We start from the raw sequence: 15,992 nt of genomic DNA, 5'->3' as shown, positions 1-15,992 counted from the left end.
AGACTGCAAGTGTAATTCATAGCTCTGCCTCTGAAATCATGTGACAATGCATAAAATAGGATGTCTGACTTCAAAACATATTTTCTTTTCTGAAGATCAAAACCCTGTATTTTGATTTAGTATATATAGTATCATAGGTTGGTAACTGTTTTTCATAGTCTGAAAAAACCCCCAATTATCATATTCTTTTAACTCTATTGAAGAAAGTAACGTGATGGGGTCTTGAATGTCTGCTGTCACCACAGCTGCTCTGTTTCAATGCAACGCAAGTGGAAAATACCTCATAAAAGTACCTGTGTCACCTCCATCTCTTGCAGCTCTGTGGTACTGCCAGGGATGTGGCAAGACACAGCTGCTGCCACAGACTTGCCAATTCCTTATGTGATACCCAACAGCTGTTGGAAGCTGTGTGTTAAAATTCATGCTGGGATTTGAATTTTTATATAATCTTCTTCAGGAAGTGAAAGCTGTAAAGCAATCTTTATGTTCCCTAGCTCGCAGCCAGTGTTCCTATATTAAGCAAGATTTCACTTTGGCTGAGAATGTGCACTGTGGTATACCATTTTCTTTAATTCTTTTTCTGCACAAAACTATATTTCGGCATGTGATCACTCCCTCCATCAGCCTGCTCCACATGCATGTGCTTTCAGTTACAAAGCACTCTGATTTATATCCTATGTAAAGATGCAAAGCTTCAGGAACACATCTCAGTTATATGTGCAGATTCAGGAGAGTGGCAGCTTTCTCAGGACTGGCAGTATCTGTATTCCCCTGCCTCAGCCAAACAACATACAGAGGGCTCAGCTCCAACACCATCATTAGAGCTGATGGAGCTGATTTCAGGCTACTACTCCATTTTCTAAAGACTGCTGAGGGCCTCACCACTGATTCCTCAGCTGGAGAGGTGAGAATCCAGAGACAAGGTTCAAAAAGGAACAAACAGGGAAGCTGTAGGTAGACTACTGCTCCCTGATCTAGCATGTACATCTCTGACATAAAGGCTCCAAAAAACTACAGGAAATTCAGAAAAGGGCAACAAAAATGATTAAAGGACTTGAGGGATTCATTCTAGAAAAGATTAAAAGAAATAAATATGCTTAGCTCAGTATCACTAACTGACTAAGAGGGAATTGGATAACTCCATACAACCATCTGCAGGTGCAAAGATATTGAGAAACCTTGTTTAAAATGATTTAGGAATAGCTAGTAACAAAAAAATGGCACTGATCAAAGGAAATGTAGATGAAATTCTCGGAAGTTTTTTGTAACATCGATTGGATCACCAAATTCTAGGAAATGACAGAACTCCCCTTGTTTTAAAAAAACTATTTTAAAAAAGACTGGGCAAAGTCTCCAGTATGAATTGGGAATGGACAAAATGAATAAAGTCATAGGGAAAAATATGCATCTTTTTTAAGAGGTAAGAACACACCACTAGTTACACAGGCTGCTCCTGTGTAACAGCAGTGCAGTGAAGACTGCAAGGGCTCTCTCCACATGCTGCACCAGGAACTGAGCAGTTCGACTCAGACGATACGCTTCCTTCATTATCCTTCTCTACCTGAGGCTTCAGCATCTGCCTTGGTGTGTCATATTTCCTCCCTTTCCTACCTGAGAGAAGTCCCTTTGGCATGTCTTCAGAGTATCAGGGGCCCACCACCCTCTGGCTGATCCAGGTGTGAGTGGCCATGAGACAAAACCTTTCAGACTTGTTGATTGTATACCAACCAGCTGCTCTACCCAAGCAGATTTCTGCTACTGGGATTAATGCCAGTCCTAGCAGTTCATATCTCAGACAGGAACTATGTAGGAGGATGAATCCCATCCTGTCCAGCAGCCACTTGTACCCTTTCTTTTTTTACCTCATGTGGTACTCAAGTAACCCTGATCAACTGGAAAGACAGCTGGTGCAGAAAGATGCAAAAAGGGAAAGTGCCCTTCATTGTGGTGAAGGAGTCCAAACTGAAATAAACAGAACTTGTGTTATCATTTTAGGGTATGTTATGAAATTACTAACTACAACTTCCTTCCTCAATATCAACAATTGTTGTTCAAGTTTGAGGATACAGGCTGGGGATGTTCTGCTCTGCTGAAAAGGAGCTGGGGGTCCTAATGGGGAGCAAACCAAACATGAGCCAGGAGTCTGTCCTTGCAGCAAGCCATATCCTGGGCTGTATCACCAAGAGCACAGCCAGCAAGTCAAGGAAAGTGATTATCCCACAGTACCTGGCACTTGTACTCCAGCTGTACTCCACAGCTGGAACACTGTGCCCTGGTTTGGTCTCCCCAGTTCCAGAGAAACATTAAAAAACTGGAGAGGATCCAGACAGGGGTCATGAAGATGATGAGAGGATTGCAGAACCTGACATGAAGAAAAGTTGAAGAAATTAGGTTTGTTTGCCCTAGAGAAGGAAAGGCTCCAGGAGGATGTAGTCATAGTCTTCCAATACCTGAAATGTAGTTACAGAGCAGATGGAAATATGCCCTTCACAAGGATGCACAGAGTTGCTTCAAGGGAAATTCTGTCTGGATATTTAAAAAAAAAAAAAGTTTCACTGTGAGAAAATTAAACACTGGACTAGGCTGTCCAGAGAAGTGGTGGAATCTCCCTCACTGGAAAGACTCAAGACTTGGCCTGACAGGACCCTGGGTAACCTCATAATCAGAGGCCCTGCTTTCAGCACAAGGCTGGACCAGAGGTCCCTTCCAGATGATACTTGGCAAGGTCACTTAGATAACTTCTTTCATACACAGATGATTCTTATTTACTTCTATTGCAGGAGACCAGCATATCCCTACATTTCTTTTTATACAGTTCTCTTAATTAGCTTTCTTTTTAAGATTACCTGAGCAAACACCTTTCAAATTTCATTTGTTCCTTTTTGAAGGACAGGTGAATTTTGCTTTCTAAGATCCAAAGGAATAACTCTCCAGCACAAGGTCTGGCCATGTTCCTTTGAATTCCCTGTAGCTGGTTTGTTTGCTCTGGGATGGAGACACATCTCCATTTGCATTTGGCCTTAAGAGGGGTTTTAACAGAAAGCACACTTTTTCTATCCCAAATCAGGTTTAAAAAAACATTACTTCAACTATTTGTTTGAAACAATAACCCAAGCAAATTATCCTGAAGCATTAAGCTATGAGTTAATTGTACTGTTTGTTTTCAGCTTTGATATCCTGCCTTTATTACATTTTTTTCAAGCATGTCTTCACCTTTCTGCATAGGAAAGGAAAACTTATTCTTGAAGCAACAAATTTCTATAGGTGATTTCAGCTATTGCAGTGTGAATCAGGTGATTTGGCAAAGCTGACCCTCCCCTGTGAACTTTTTAAGCATCAGACAATACCATTTTCCAATGCTGGACCAAGATACTTTTCTGAAATATTTCCAAGCCACTGAACTATGAATACTGACTTAGCAGAGTAATCAGCAGAAGATCAGTACATGTTAAAAAGATACAATTGTTGTTTCTTTAAATGCTCCTATGGAGCCCTTGCTGGCCAGAAGCACTGCATCCCACATTTGAGCCTTTGCTTATAAAGGAAGACTGTGCCCTTTCAAAGAATAAAAGTGTGAGTGGTGAAAGAGGCAATTTACACATAAGTTGAACACTAATGAAGTTACCTAGCCTGAGAGGAAGAGAGTGGATGCTCCATCTTCCTCTGTCAAGGCAACATTTCTATGGGCTTTTAAATTCTGTACTTAATGCTGATATGCATCTTTGTAGAAGTGATACTTTTCCTCCTGAGCCAAGCATATTTATCAATCCCATGACTTGCATTTTAAGCAGTTAGAGATTTGACTGCTTTAAAACAAAACAATGTGTTTTAGGGAGTTCTTGGATAAACAGGATCCAGACTGGGCCCTTAGTTATAAAGAAGTAGCTATATTAACTATGCAACCTTATTGATTTGAGTGGACTTGCATATTTATAAATAAGGTAGAATTTAGTCCATGTGCTATAACTTGTCATTTAGTCGTGATATTCATAAAGATCCATCCAGATGCTGAAAGCAAATCCTGGTACAAAAGATTTAGAGTCCCAAATTCTGCATGCTCAAACATTTTCAGAGTCCTGAACATAGCTGCTTAAGCTGCTGTTCACCTTTTAGAAAAACTGAATTCAAACATAGCAGGTTAACTGTTGAGAAGGAAAGGAAAGGAAAGGAAAGGAAAGGAAAGGAAAGGAAAGGAAAGGAAAGGAAAGGAAAGGAAAGGAAAGGAAAGGAAAGGAAAGGAAAGGAAAGGAAAGGAAAGGAAAGGAAAGGAAAGGAAAGGAAAGGAAAGGAAAGGAAAGGAAAGGAAAGGAAAGGAAAGGAAAGGAAAGGAAAGGAAAGGAAAGGAAAGGAAAAGAGAAAAGAGAAAAGAGCCTAATGAAAATCTGGATAAATATACTCCTAATTTAGAGAAAAAATGAATCAAACACAATTTTCATAGGCTTATAAGCCACATGCATCATGGGGATTAGTCAGAAACTTAATTGTCAGTGTACTGCCTTTGAGAGCTTTGACAGATTCCCTATCTTTGAATGTTCTGATTTTCTTCTAGCTGGTATCCCTGCCTGAGTTTCTCATGCAGCTAATTCCTGGACTAAATCAAAAGAAGAAAGCTTAATTTTAATGCCCTAGAGTCTTTGCAAGTGACTTTCACACTGGAACAAACTTGGAACTATTTTAATATGGAAGAAAAGTGATTAACTTTGTCAGTAATTTTTTCACTTGCGTGTTTGGTATTATTTCAGCTGTGATTTTAAATGACTTCTCTGCACCACACTTTGCTTTCTACTTGATTTGCCAATGAAATCTGATCTCAATGTTAGTCACATCACAAAGTCTTGTGGAGGAACTAACCTGAAGACACATTTTACTCCTAGCTGAATCTACATAAGTCTGATGGAATGTAAAACCCAGTCACTTTGCTACTCACTTGGTCAATAAACTGTAATCTCCCTGGAGGCTGCAAACAAGTTGAATGATTTTCAGAAAAAACATAGTTGGTTTCAAGATAGTATCTGTGCATTACAGCAAATCTGTGTGCTTTGGGCTCAGCAGTTTGTCATGCTTTAATCAGGTAGGCTTCACCCAGCAATAAACAGTGATGCCATTTTACTGTTTGTGTAGCTCGTACCCATGTATTCCTGAGCAGGGCTATGGGCTCCTGCAGGACTAGCAAGCTTGTGCAATGTGCACCACAGCCTGGGAGGTGCCCTGAGCCCCCCTGAGTGCTAATGAAGAGGAAATACAATTCCTCACACATCCTAGGCTTCAGAGGGTGTCTTCATCTCTGCTGCTGGCTGCCGGTGAGGAACATGGCTCTGAATTATGACTTGGAAAAGCAGGGTGTCAGGACACAGCTAGGAGACTCAAATCATTACACTTAAAGATGATGAGACGTTTCTAGCTAGGGCCTCTGGCACAGCCCAGTAGAAGTGTACCTGTGGTAATGTCAGCTTTAGACATGAAAAAATGTCATGTCCAGAGAAAATCACAATTGTGTTAAAAGTACATTTTTTTCCCAAGTTCTCTGTTTCAGGATCTTGAAGGAATAGCAGCCTCCCTCCTTTCAAGAGGTTCTTCCTAGCCACAGAGGCTAAGACTGTCTTCTTTTTGTGAAGCTAGAAGTGAGGGGTGAGAAAAGTGAAATTCCCCTGGTGCAGCCATGAGTCATGCCTCCTAAGTGCAGCCCATGCCTCATGCTTACATTGACCCAGCAGTCCAATGCCACCAGCTATTTCCTGGCTGGCCCATCTCTCCTGCCAAAGCTCAATGCTGACAGTCAGAGGCTGCTCCAGGGCTCTTCATTATCCCTGTGTCCTTCCACCTGCAGCAACCCACTCTCCCCTCTGATTTGCAACATTCAGTTGCCTACCTCCACACTGCAGCCCTCCAGCTGCTGCATTCCCTCCGCTGCTCTTCCTCACTTGGCCGGCAGGCTCAGAGCCTGATCCTGAACCCTCATGCCTCCTCAGTTTGGGGTCTCCTCCCACTTGCTGAAATCTCTGGGCTGTCTCATGTAAGCGCTGAACTGAATCCGTGCCTTTCCTAGGAAGATCTTGGCCACATGAGCTTTGCCAGATTCTCTTCTTGGAAAAGAATGGCTGCTTGGGAGGGAACTGATGGCCTAAGTGCCACAGACCTTGTTTCTTCATAACTCTCACAATCCCAGAGCAGGATGCATGCAACAGAACCCTTTATCACCCAGCAGCTCTTTGGCTGCATCTATACCAAGTGTCAGTCCCAAATTGGTAATGGTCCCTGTGCATTATTTCTTGGTTAAGTTTCTGTGAAGCGTGGTGATCAGTTATATACATGTGAAGACATTGCAGTTCTCAACTGAAAAAAGAGGTTGTGCATTGAGGTCTGTACTCCATCCTGCTTCTGTAGGAAGCATTTCCCTCATAATGGATGAACAGCTTGTTTATAATTAAACTGAGCACAGGGACAGCCTTTAGTCAGGTTTATTGTCTGCCATCTTTCTATTCAAGCAGCATCAAGGTGAGGGCAGGTAATCACTCAGTGGAAAAGGTGTTAAAGCATATCTTTATCCAGTTCAAGCATTGCAAACATGCCTTGGGGGAGGAAGGGGATATTTTAACTGAGCAGACCCCCTGGATTCAGAGGCACGGGAGGAGAGACATGCCCCTAGGTGGAGATCCTTTAGGTGAGGGACATGCACTGGACCAGGGCCTTGTTTAAGCATTTGATCTCACCTAAAAGAGCTGCAGAACCATCTTGGCAGCTGCAGGGGTCAGAAAGGATGTCCTGGAGCTGGGGTGCTTGTAAGGTTTCTCTTTATTTCTGTGCATCTGTCTGGAAACATAGCAACTCCACCATTGGTTTTGGACCACACAAGTCAAGTCCGTCTTGCCTTTTACCTTCACTTTTCTCTGGTGACCAGAGTGATTTTAGGACAGCCAGCAAACTACAGATGGTCCATTTCCCAGTGAAACAAGAGGCCATAAAACAAGCTTGCTGGAACATTCTTGCAATTCCCAGCGTGTCCCTCAAGACTTGGGTAGTAACTGAGTGCTTCCATCCTAAACAGCAGGTATCACTTTGAATGCTGGTCATGCAGGGCATCAGCCGAGAGGGATGTCCTCTAGGGACCAGCGCTAGCCAGTGTTTCTTGAGTGTGCTGCACAGTGATGGGGGGAGGTTCAGGCCTCCTGCAAGTTTGTAACAAGAACCAAGAGGGAATATGATTTTCCAAGGCTGGAAGAACACCCCTTCAAAAGCAAAGGCTAAATAACCGATGCTTCCATCTAGTGGTGAAACTGTACCCAATGGCTTAGACATATCGGGCATCGACCTGAGTTTTCCCAGGCGATATGGACTTGGATGGACCATGCCACAGCACAGTGCCACCCCTGGGAACTTCTGTAGGGCTTTGCAGTCTGTGATAGACACCCATACACATTCAGAAGCTCAGGAGAAACCAACTAATAATCTCAGTTAAACCTAAAGCATTAGCAATAATAAATAAATAAAAAGATAACATAAGGACCAAGGGTTCTTTTAAGGCAAGGGAAGCATGGAATAGCATTCTCAAAATTTCTTAAGCAACTTTCAGTGAGATTTAGGCACCCACATTATCCTGGCTTTGGTTTCAAAAGCATGAAGGCCCTTTTTAAAATGTTATCCAAGGTTAGTAATTAGCAACACATTATGATTTGTGTTGTTGTTATGTTGATTACCATGTAATTAATATGCTAATGTTCTCATACACTGCTGAACTTATAATTATTGGCCAGAACAAAACCACTTTTTTTTGTTTCTTTTTTAGTTTACATCTGAAATCTTACAGTAAGAGGTGAATGATTACCATATGCTCAATTTGTGACATTATTGGGAGTCACCCCATGACACTATTGTAAATCACTTCACGAGGTCTGTTCAGCTCTTCCTAATATGCTTATTTTCAATTGTTATGCTTGGAAGCTGAGCAGATCAGCGGGAAAATGGTGCTGTTCCTCTCACTGGATCTTTTTTTTTAAAGGCACAGCTGCTGCCTACAGGATATACCCAGAAGCAAAATTCATTAATGATGCTGAGACAGTACTTTTTCACAAGAATGAGCTGTACAATTGGGAAAGAACTTTAAAATATCATCTCTTGTTAGACTGTAAGTGTCACTGCTCTGTTGTGACTTCACTGCCCTTTTTTACTACACCTACATATAATAATAGCAAAATAGTTCTGACACCGGTCTTATATATGCACTTTCCAACAACACATTTCAGAGCACTTCATGCTGCCATAATCTCCATTTTGCAGAGTCATAATTCCCAAATCTGGTGCTATCTGTGATAGGGCTTAACAAGAGCCAAAGGACAGGGCTGATGAGAGGATAGAGTATTCTGGAGTCCATGCCTACTGTAGGTGGAGGACAGAAAGGCAGCCCTTCTGACAAGCAGTAGGACTTCAAGCAACAGACAAAGCTTAACTTGCATTTCACTGGAGGTCACAATCAAGAAGGAACTACAAATTTATTTGTTAACCTGAGTAGGAAGGAGAAAGAGCAACATGGATAGTACTTGGCTGGATGTTAGCTGAATATCTAAATTTTTCTCTCCAAAAAGCTAATCCAGTATTGGCAAGCCATGAATTTAATGACTCAGTACAAGATCCAAAATGAACTAACAGAATGGCTTATGACAGGTTTGTTAATAGAGGATTCTGTGTTTATTGATAGGGATGAAATCAATCCAATAGTAGGCTATCTTTGAGACAAATTCAATAAGAATTAATTCAGGTTTACTGAAATTAGGCAAAAAGCATTGCTAAAACTATTGGGATGATGCAAGTGCTGTTAAAATCCATTTCTAATCAAAATATAGCTGGCAGTGTATGCATCTTATGTGGAGGTTGTACACCTAAATGAAGGGAGAGTCTGTGGCAAATGAATGAGAACCCATAAACCCAGTGGGTGGCTGTCACAAGAAGTTATGCTGCCAGAGTAAAAGAAAAATTACTCTGCAAAATGAGAGCAATGCAAAAGAATGCATAGGTAGCAAAGAAACAAGAGATGGTGCTTTAGTGAAGAAGAAAGTTAAGGAAAGTAAAGACTGCATCAGAACTTGTGTCACCTTGTCAGTAAGAGACCAGGTGTTGCTGGTAGAGATTATTCCTAGGACGAAGTGCCACTGCAAAGCGCAAGCAGAATTCCGATGCAGCAGTCAAAATAACGCTTGCAAAAGTCCATAAGCCGTCAGAGCTCTTAAACCTTGCATAGATGTCAACCAGAGATTTTTTGATAAAGGACAGAACTGCTAATCATGATGTTAAGTGTGTCCACAAGCACACTGCATGCACAAACACATATGGACCCAATATTCAGGATGTATAAAACTGCCATTCTTGTACTAAAAACCTGAGAACTTCAGGCTGCCAGGATACAACATGATGCAAATCTGCATCATGCTCCAGACAGCTGAGAAAGGAACAAGTGCATCATCACAGTAAAATATTAACATCCTGTTCTTTCAGTTTAGGATAACCCTAAGAAATTGGCAGCAAGATGTGCTACTGTTGTTGCATGTTCAACTTAGAAAGATATTAGGGTTGGCACTTCATCTCCCCAGGTTTTTACCTTACCTTTCAGAAGTCTTGGTAACACTAAGATCTGTTGAAGACTGGGTTTCAGTGGGATACTGGCAGGAATTCACTTTCATTGAAATGAAGTGACTAATAAAAATTCAGATGGATGCATCCAAGCAATGACTTGTGGCTCTGTTACTGCGGGTAGGGCAGTGAGTGTTTTATGTATGCAGCTCTTCCACCTCTACAGTAATAACCTACGCACAGATTGAAAAAGAGATGTATGCAATCGTGTTTGGCTGTGAGGGCTTCCATCAATATGTGTGTGGGAGAAGTGATTGTGGAATCTCATCATATGTTACCCATGCTGGCTGTATTGCAAAACCATCTGAAAAAAAACAATCTATAAATATTTTTATTCCTATTTGAATAATATGGCTTCTCATTAAATATCAGGGCTCTAAAATACATACTCTAAGCAAATTTTAATTTTATATTCATTTAATATATCTTATTATTATTATTTTACCACTGTTAGGAAAGAAGAGGATGTAAGGGATCCAGAGGAGGTGCTACAATAAGTGTATTTTGATTCATATCAGTACAAAATTGGTATTGCTGGTGATAGAGAAACATCGGTAAATGAAGTGACCTTGAAACCACCAATTGTGTGAGGCATTAAAAAGAGGGAAGACACGACAAAAAAGACAGAGCATTTGACTGTTTATTTTCACCTCCCCTGCATTCCCCTGTCAAAGGATGAAGAACAGAAAAGCATAGCATCTGTGCTAAGGAATCGTCTGTGAGCATTAATTAATTATAATGCTAGTCCTCTGTGTGCTGGATGTGGTGTCACTCTCTCACAAACACTTTACTCGTTCCACTATCATCAACTCAATTATTTGAGATGCTTCTCGGCAGGTGTATATGACGCGTTCTTTCAAAAGCTTCTTTGTGATGAAATATTCTCAATGGCTTAATGCATATTCCCTTATGCCACAGGCTGTTAAAAGCCCAGTCACATCCCCAGTTCAAAAAACCCTTCAGTAACATTCAGGCTGAAAATATAGCAAGAGCCAGCCACAATGACAAGAAAATTTGTGACTTATCTACTGAGGCCAAACAAACCACTCCAAAGCACACCACAGCCTAAGTGGGTTGAAGTCTATCCTTGCCTCATGCTCCAGCTTTAGCGTGAAGAGTGTGAGGTTGGAAAAGAACAATGTGACTTGGAGCCTCCTCTCTAGCCAGTGTGGCTGTGGGAAAGAGCAACCTTGCCACAGGTTGACAGGCTCTGAGACAGCACCACTGGCTTGTAGCAGCCTGCTGAATAACAGCAACCACTAAGATCAATAGAAGGACATTGCCCCATGCTTGGGACCTATTTTATCCTGTGTGCCGGAAAAAACTCTCTATGCTCTAAGGGTCTGCCATGGTTCAGGTGAGATCTTTAGCTCTGGAAGACATTTCCCTGTGCCTTTGTTCTGCTGCAGCCAAACATAAGTCTTAAAGCAAGAGCTCAGCAGACACCAAAATCAAATCATAAATAACCATATGCATGTCAATCCACAACTACCGGTATTGCAACTCCATCCTTGGTACCTGGATGCACGTGTTTTACTTGCAAAAACAGAAATACTCCCCATACCCAGAGTAAAAAAAAGAAAAAAAAAAGATGCATCCATTGGTGTTGGCACATTGGATGTATGTTACGTGTTCAGACACCAGGTTTTAAAGCTGACTTCCACAAAGGCGTGTGACAATGCACAGTACTGGGAGATGGAACCCCCTTCTTTTGTTTCACACTCATACCTCATTAAAATTCTACCTTTCTCCATCCACTGCTAGAGACCAATCTGCTCCCATTGTACAAAATTATGAGAAAACTGTAACCGAGAAACCTGGCTTCAGGAAGCCCCCTGCCAAAGGTTGCTCTATTTATCCACAGTGCAGTGTATATGCTTTACAGATGTGGAATATAATTAATGGGGAATATTACCTGTCCCCATTTTTAAAGCTGTTGTTTCAAGATGATGTCACATACAGACAGTACTCCCTGGCTAAATTATACTCCCACGGCATCAAGGAGGGAAGAAATTTAGGGCTATTTGCTACACAAGCCCAGGTCCCATTGCTTTATTTTGCAATAGAAATGATGTACAAGTAAGCTAGCTTGTGCTCAGACCCTTGTCTTATTTGCAGTTCTTTTGTAGTCTTATTTTCATATATTATGGGGCAGTCAGACCAAAAACATGTTGTTGTTAGAGCCATGTACAATCTGTTCTTTCTGCTTTCTGAATGTTTACTTTATAAGGCTGTTTGTCAGAGAGACAGAGGACAAATAGGAGAAGCCCATTTTATATTGCTAAAACTAAATTCAGACCTGATAGACACACAAAAGTGGTGCCACAGTTCTTCCAGTTAGGCGTTTCATCCTGCCTCCTCTGAGTTTGGTCCTGCCTCTGTAGAAAATAATAGCAAATTCCCATTGATCCCGGGGCTAGAGAGTGGGGCTTGACTTCAAAGCATCAGCTGAACAGCTCTCTGGTGAGTGGTGACATTTCTGACTCTCAAATCCTTCATTAGGATGGTATGCTGTAAGAGACTTTGCTTTTTAAAGTGCTGGCTTGTTTCATACTTAATAAACTTGCTGTGCAATCATAATGTTCCTGCTGCCTAGAAAGGTAGCCCATGGATGATATACATCCCCATGAATTCCCGTCAGGAACTGTAGAGGCTCCATTATAATGCTGGTATATTTACAACTACTCCCATCCTGTTTGACACTCACTAGGCCTTTTGTTTGTATTCCAACAGGATTGATGTGCTTGTACATTATTTAAATCTCAGTGTCCTCCTGCAGCATCTCTGGTGCCAGGTACTTGGGCACATCTCCTTGGTCTTATAAATGCAGCTTGGTCTTACACAGGTGCATGACTTCACTGATACCAGGCTCACCCATAGTCCCAGAATTTAAGTCACCCTTTTCCCAAACTCTGCCTGCGGTAGTTTTACTTTGGGTTTAAGACTTTCTTATCCTAGTAGCAGGTGATAGTTGGAGCAAGAGGACATTGCTGGAGTTGAAGAAAACAATCACTCTTTGCTTTAGCAAATACAAGAAATATGTAGATCTAAATGGAATAGGACTACAAACTCAAACTCACATTCACCGTACTTTTTCCTTACCACTCTGAAGCTTTCTTTATCTTTAGATCAAAGCCAAGCCTTGCCTTGTCTTGCCTTGCCTTCCCTTCTAACCAGACTTTCAGCTCTCACTTCCAGGGTTTTTGACTCTTTCTCCAAATGGCTGGTGAACGATCCCTGCCTTAGGAACACCTCCCACTAACTTGACCTGTTCAGATGTCGGTAATAGACTCAAATAATTGTCCAGTTATTTAAGGTATAGCAGCCAGTTATTGACCCAAGAGGATTTCTAAGTAATGGAGAGACACAGATGTTCAGCAGTTCCCCCTTATTAGGTGCGTGTCACTGCTCCTTTAGTCTTCCTCTGGCGGGCAGATGGGCCAAATGTTCCAAGGTCTGCAATTTGATATAGATAAGCATTCATGGTCCCTGATGAGAAACAGCATAAACTTTATATGGAGGCCCAAAATTGATACCATCAATTGTTGCAAATTTCCCAGACGTTATGATTCAAATGTTTTCAGGATGCAGGGGAAAACAGCACTTTCCCTGCAGTTAGAGGAACTCAAGGCTTTCCAATTATGGTCACACACTCAGTCTTATTAGCACAAAATTTAATTTGCGTTAATCAGACTGAGGTGGGTAGAGCGCGAAATTAATTTGACTTTCATTTTACATTGTACAGTAAACCAACTTGGTGAAATCACTGTAGAAATCTGAGCTGTGAATGATGGATGAGATGAAAAAAAAAAAAACGAAGAATAAACAGTGTTGTGTAATCATCACTGTATTAAAAGGGACGCGATATTCAATTCAGTTGTTGGAGAAATGCTTTACTTCCCTGGCAAATCAAAGGGCATGTTGCTCTCAGTCACACCCCTATTTTGCCACTGAAGCTGAGGACAGAGTTTGGACCCAAATATTTGTCTTTAGCATCCCCTCTATTCTGAGAGATATATATGCTTGGTTGATCTTGCCAACAATTTTTCAAACTGTTATTTTTTCCAGAAAATTACAATTTAATGAAAATAGAAACACATTAGTTTCAATGAAATTTCCATTCGCAGTTCAAGACGTGTTCAAAATCCAGAGGGAAAGACAAGCATTTACTAGAGGCAAGCCAGAAGTCACGGCATGTCCAACTGGGATATGGGTTTCAAGTGTCTGCTCCTTGAAAAAGAGTAAGAACATACACCTGAAATCTTCCACATCCCAGAGAAGTATGCCGATGACTGGCTCTTCTGGAAGCATGTTTTCCCTTGAACTTATTCAAAAGGCTTCTGTTTCACTTCAATGAAGAACAAAGTCTTGACATTTTCTTTTTTTTTTCTTCTCTTTTTTCAAACCAGAACTCTATTTTTCAGCCAAGGCTAACATTAATTCCCTTTTCCCAACTCTCTACCACCTTTCCTGGGTGGCTAAAATAAATGTTCGGGAGGTGGAAGCTGCCCTGTACACTGGAACCACAACTGTTTCCACCTGAGCCATTTCCTTATAAACAACAGGAAAAATAAAACAATGCTTCTCAAACATTGGCCTCCACATTTTTCAATGACATTTTAACACTTTTTCCCAACCCTTGCCATAAACAGAGAGATTTCTGTCTCAGAGCAAACTGCAAATTTGAGAAGGGTACTGGCACAGCAAGAAAGCTGCAGAAAAGTTTGGAAGATAAAAGGGGCAGGTTTCGGGGCAGGGGGGAAGAGAGAGACAGGCATCCATTTCCTTCAACAAGAGCATAGAAAACTGAGAAACAGTAAAGTCCACTTCTGTTCAGGAAGACAATACGGGGACTGGGGCAACTTCAGCTGGGGCAAGAGAATCAGGAAAAGGGATATGTGCTTACAGGTGTGGTGAGAGATGCCCAAATGCCACCTACCTCCTGACAACAGGACAATCCTGCTCCTGTGTATACCCAGTGCTATACACAGGAGCAGAATGTTCCCTGCACAAAATGGTCTTAATGTTTTTTTTTTCAGAGAAATAGTAAATTTTATCACCAAGTGGGAAACACTGCTTACTGTTTACTATCTTTAAACTGTGAAATGTGCTGGAAAATAAAGACTTTAATTAAAGTTGTCTTTTCAATGCCTATTCCTTGCAGAAAAGTGACACCATTTCAAAACACAGCTTTTCTTGTATGCCTTTATTTACTTTCCCATTTTTCATATAACAGCTTCTATTTAACCAATTTCAACAACATATTTAACATCTTTGCAGATGTAACTGCAACACAATCAAGAGCCTTGCAAAGTAGAATAAAGTTGTACGGCATCTTCCGTGTCTCCAAAAAGGTGGGGAACACAAAATCAACCAGCCTTAAAGCTGTTTTCCCAGATTAACGTCAGAACTCCTGCCTTTATTATTTAAACAAACCAGGCAATGTTTGCTCTGTAAAGTTCTGATCCGAAAATACCAAAGCAAAATAGGAACAGGTTTTGCCAACTCCTCCTATTAACAGTGAAGGGTAAAAATTGCTGACTTGCTTTGTGACAGTAATTGGCTAAAACCCATGTACAGTGTTTTTAACTGTCTTTTAAAAATGTATTTGCATATTCAAAGCACGATATATAGCCTGTATGTATGCAATGTAGCCATTAAACCACAGCACTGTTCATATTTCTTTGTCTTAAAGCAGTTGGAAAGTATGCATGATGAGAACAGCTTTGTTACACTGATCTATCTGCACTCCCCTGCAGCAGAGATCGAGTTGTGGGGGTTTTTTTAGGCTATGTACAGCAGAAAGCAAGGCAGCATTTCCCAGTCCAGCTACAAAGTTACATGAAACAGTGTACTAGCAAAAACTAGCTCTGAAGCAATGAATAACCAGCAACGGAGCTACTCCTGGGAAAGCTCCCTTGCATTTTAAATCAACAAGAAAATGATGACCCATTTTCGAAGTATAAAGTAATTCCTGTCAGAAAACTAACTTTCTTCGGTGGTTCCTAACCAGGTGAAACCAGTGTACGTGACTTCTGCGAAGCTGCAATCCCACTTCAGGCTATGAATCCTGCCCTCAATTGCATCTGATTGGAGAGACACTTCTCTGCCTGCGGGAACATTGCACGTTGCCCTTGAACAGCAAGTGCCTGTGTTTAGTGGCCAGACAACACTAGGAGGGACACTTGCAGTAGGAACAGGCACTGAGGATGAATTTTTGATAGCTTTTCAATCAAATAGTATAGGGTCACCATTTTTGGACCTTTCAGTTACATCCAATAAACCTTTGATCTATGAAGGTGGAGGCTGGCCGTGGCAATCAGGACAGCCTGAAGTATCTTCAGGGTCCCTACAGGTACAGGGGCCCTAAA

Source organism: Strix uralensis, chromosome 2 (genome assembly GCF_047716275.1).
Source record: "Strix uralensis isolate ZFMK-TIS-50842 chromosome 2, bStrUra1, whole genome shotgun sequence".
NCBI classification, from domain to species: Eukaryota; Metazoa; Chordata; class Aves; order Strigiformes; family Strigidae; genus Strix; species Strix uralensis.
This window is presented reverse-complemented; position numbering follows the sequence as displayed.